The following is a 4,634-nucleotide window of genomic DNA, read 5'->3' on the forward strand; positions in this document are numbered from 1 at the left end:
CACAGAGGCACTTTAAAGGATAAAAGATACTTTTTTTCGATTCAGGTAGACTTGGTTAAGGAGGCTCTATGCCTCGAGGACATTTAGAGGTGCCGTTCAAATTAGAAAGTCCTGTTGTGTTTTCAATCGTAAAATAACAATTTGGTTGGAGTAAGAAATGCAATCTTTGTCCTGTAAGAATAACAATATTTTTTTTTACCATTAAATCTAATTAGTTTGATATGAAAAACTTCAGCACAAGCAAGCCATTATTAGACTAGAGCACTTTCATTGTGAATATATTCAAAATCCATTAAAATTTTGTGGCTAGTATAACCCTATTTACACAGATTGTATCATGAATAAACAGCAGGAAAATGTGCTGTCATAACAGCCTGACCCACCGACCAAAACACAAATTTGTGCTGGTTATTTTAAGCGTTCGCTCCAAAAATAGGACAAGTTGATGGATGCAATGTTTGACTTTGTTTTGGGTTCTTTGAGAAGACCCACTTGATATGCCTGTCACTGCAGCCACAACAGCCAGGCTGGTATTATAATCACACTGTGAGAGTGTTGGTTGGTGTGAAATACCGCCGTGTAAACTACTGCATGTTTCACAGCTGTGTACACTGAAAAAAAGGGACTGGCCATCTCTTGGATTTATGTAAGCATCTTGCATGTATTTAACACAATTGCCTCATGTTTTAAAGATAAATGTAACTATATAGTGTAAAAACTACATGATATGCAGAAAGGGTGTATTAAATTGTTTATATCATGTTCAGGTGAAGTAAGTCAATAAGATAGCAACGTTAAATCTCGTGGAACCACGCGTGATTTCATCTCGCGGGCTTTGGATCGTGGTTTAAAAAATGCATCCATCTCAGTCAAGTCGAGCAGCCAACTCTACGTTTTTTGGTATGTCTTGATTTTTTGAATTAATATTTACCATATTTCAGCCAAATGTAGTTAAACGTCTAAAGTGCCGCCATGTAACATGCTAAAAAAGAGCCGTTAGCTTATTTGCTGTTTTATCTGTTATCAAAGAATTGGCGCTTTTTCATTTGAATTTGTCTTTGGCACAAGAGCCGTAATATCACATTAAACCTAATTACGAGGCACTCATAACATAATTTGGTTTTCTGTGTGAATACATTTGTCAACTGACTCTTCAGTTACATTGTGTATTTACTGCACCGTGGTGTTAGTGAGATTTTGGACATCGAACAGCTTTAGCTAATATCATCAGCGGCATTATGCTAGCTTACATCCCTACCCCTCCTGCCCTCACCTGCTGTCCTTTTGTTTTTGTTTTTGTTTTTGTTGATGCACATTGAGAGACCACATCTATTCTGCATTTCACCAGGAGTCAGCTGATGGATTGTGGGTTCAAGGTGTTATGGTAAGAAAGTATATTCTATTTTCGCTTAAGGTTTCTGTAACTTAATTATAATAGGTTTTTTATAATTATTAGGTGCATGCATACTCAAATAGACCACCCTATTAATACAACTGAGAAATCCAAAATCTGCCATAGGTTTAACTTATACCTGTATGTATTGTCAGAAAGGTGATTACTGGACTCACATTAATGCACACTTGAACTAAAATGAGGTTGTAACTTGTGGGTTCTTGGGTTGCAAATCAGAAATAAACATTTTTTTAATCCCATAAGATCTGGAAACACAGTTTTTATTCAACAAAACATTACTGATTATTAACCAAGCACAGTGCCTGCTGTTATTTCAAAATAATTTTATGTCATTTCAGATGAAATGCAGCATTCCAGTGCATCCCAACCATGCCTTTACAGTCAAGGTTTCTGACGGAGCTGAGTTTCTCTCTCACAGTCTGCTGAAAGTGTTTGCAAAGTGATCGGGGGAACAGGGCACAAAGCTAAAGGATGTAGCTGCCATGATGACAGTAAGAACTTTAAAATTCTTTAACTACAAAGTGTATATGTATTGCATTAGGTCAGTAAAAGATTTTTATGCTGCATCCATTGAAACAGTCAACTATTACCTGTGAGTACTGATTCCACCGAAAGGATGCCATAATTTTCGTCATGCATTTACTGGCCCACTGAGAAAAATTGATCTTTTTAAAAAAATAAATGTTCTGGAAACTATATATCCATAAAGTTGATGTCAAACAGGAACTTTTGATATTGCTTTGTAGATGCTGGTGTTGCATGTTGACTGGTTTAAGTTTTGGTCTGGGATAATTTTCTTCTGTGCTACTGAAAAGTTCACAAATCTCTGTTTTCTTTGTTATAATACTTTAGGATGACATTAATGCTCAAAGGGAGTCTCATCAAAGTGCTCCACATCTGTGTGAAAGACAATTGCAACATCTTGGTGCAGGAGTTCATGGTGAGTGTTTTATGAGTAGATTGTGGCTTTGCAACATTTAAAAATGCATTTAGTTATCCACTTGATCCTCATTGGACCAGTTAGGACCAGTAGTCCTCTTTAATAATTTGAAGTTCACATGAGGCCTGGTAGTGAACTCAGCCGCCGGCCCTTGAGGCCCCACCCCTGTATTAGGGGTCACATCAGTGTGAAAAAACTTTAAATTTGTCATTCTAGTGAACAAAGGAAAATCCCACCAATATTTATATTAGCTTTTGTTTGAAAAAATGACCAACAGCTAACCAAATTGTGGGGCTGAAAGTCTAAATTCTAACATCTTCTGAGTGACAAAACCTGGATTTCTGATGGGCCGGTGTCTTTCTAACAAAAACTAATGTAAAGCATTTGAAATTATGTTTTTCACCCTCTCTTAGAAACTCTGTTAGACCATGAATGGCAGCATGGCAGGCCACTCTTTGGCTATAGCTATTTACTATGTTGCTTGCATTGGTTTAAATTACTCTAACATTAGAACTGGTAGATTCAAAAGAGATGAGTTTAAAAAGGAATCTTAAAGAAATGTTTTGTGTTTAACCAGGACTTGACTGAGGCCACTGCACAGATTGAGAAAACCACAATGAACATCTGTCTCCAGAGGATGCACCAGGCAATGACTTTTCTGACGTTGGCATCATCATCGAGGGTATAGTAGTTCTTCAAGATCTGGATAACGTGACCTTTGCAGTAGCCATGCTGTTTGGACCTTTTTTATTCCTTCAACATGAGTTACCCATCACAACTCTGCTACACTTTTGAGGTGATTCAAAGGGTGGTAATGGAGTTGGAAGCAACTCAGCTCTCAAGAAAAGCTCACAACTAAGACAAAACTGCTCCTGCAACGAAGCTCACTGTTATGCATGTGAGGTGACCAGCTCTAGGTGAGAAGACATTTAAATCTCACACTTGTTCTGCTGCATTTTTGAAGCTCAATTCCAGGAACAGATCGCAGGGTTCATTTTTATATACACTGCAACTGCCATGAGGACGAGCCGTTTTTTTGTTGTTGTTGTTGTTTGTTTTTCCTTTTGCTCTGTACAAGTTCTCTGTCTGTTTGGCAGCATTTTTAAATTTCTCTTTGTATTTTTTCTTTCTTTTACTAGTGAAGAGATGTAGCATGAACAGTTATGCAGTCTAAATATCCCATATGGGCCGTGTGAAATGGTATTTTCAGTTTCATTCAGTTGAAGTAAGGAACGTTGAATATTTCTAAGCTTGCTGTTTTGAACCAAGATGTCACAGTATGATCAGTGCCGTAATTTTTGACAGTCACTGTATCAATGTTATTTTTGCATCTCTTGAATAAAGGTTTTGACCTGCAAGTGCTAATTTCTTTAGTTATTGGGGTAAAATGGGTAATGTTAATAGGAAGGTGTTTGCCAATTCAGTAACCTAATTTAATGTTAATGGAAACTAACATTACCTCAAATTGTTTAGTTATAATTGTTGTTTAACTGAATCTTGACGTCAGAGGCCTTAAATAGAATGTTTTGTATTGTTCTTTCCCAACATTTTTCAAAAGAAACAGTCTAATTTCTTTGCTGCGATTGATTCCAGAGAACACGGAAGAACTGACATTATTTAACTGTTGGTTTATATAGATTCAGTAGTGGAGTAATGTCAGTTTAATTCTTTACCTACTGTCAATGCAGTGAAATTAGACATTTTGTTTTGAAAGGTTACTGGTGGATGCCAGCAACCATCTTGGAAGAGAACAATATAATCTGTTATAAGGCCTCCATTTGAAAATTGTGTATTTGATACTAGAATATAATAGCAAAATGTAATTTGAAGATAACATGTAGTATTTAAGGGACCAAGTAGTATTGGGTAAAAGTTATTGAATGGTGTTGGGATAAAGTGAGAAAATTGTGAAGGATTAAAATATTTCAAGAGCTCAAATTACTTCATCAAAACATGTTTAAGTCACATTTTATCAACACAAATTGCACAGGTTTATTGAACATGAATAAATTGTGTTAATTTAACTCAATTGTTTAAGTTGCTGCCAAAGCAAAACATCTGTGTGCAACAAATGTCCACCATTGAATTAAGTAAATCCAACAACATATTTTTTTCAGTGTAGGGTGCATTCACAAAACCAAGAGGTTCCAATCATTTGTAAAAGAAGTGAACCCTGTAGTTATATGTATATTTATGCATGTAAGTTACATTCACAGTGTAGTGACAGGAAACAGCAAAAGCTAATTTTAGTCAAGATTTTGCAACCTACTGTCATTTGAC

At 36.1% G+C, this 4,634-nt stretch overlaps 1 long non-coding RNA gene across 1 annotated transcript; it reads left to right on the top strand.

Moving 5' to 3' along the window:
* The first annotated feature begins 821 nt into the window (after positions 1-821).
* Positions 822-3,948, top strand: LOC147310473 (uncharacterized). Its single transcript, XR_015125834.1, has 4 exons — positions 822-1,384; positions 1,753-1,905; positions 2,267-2,354; positions 2,932-3,948. It is a non-coding gene; the product is annotated as an uncharacterized LOC147310473 (long non-coding RNA).
* The last annotated feature ends 686 nt before the right edge of the window (positions 3,949-4,634 follow it).

The sequence above is a fragment of the Aulonocara sp. 'chitande type north' Nkhata Bay genome, linkage group LG17 (assembly GCF_057382095.1).
Source record: "Aulonocara sp. 'chitande type north' Nkhata Bay isolate Kocher_YH1m ecotype deep benthic linkage group LG17, A_spYH_male_GT1.1, whole genome shotgun sequence".
Taxonomy (NCBI): Eukaryota; Metazoa; Chordata; class Actinopteri; order Cichliformes; family Cichlidae; genus Aulonocara; species Aulonocara sp. 'chitande type north' Nkhata Bay.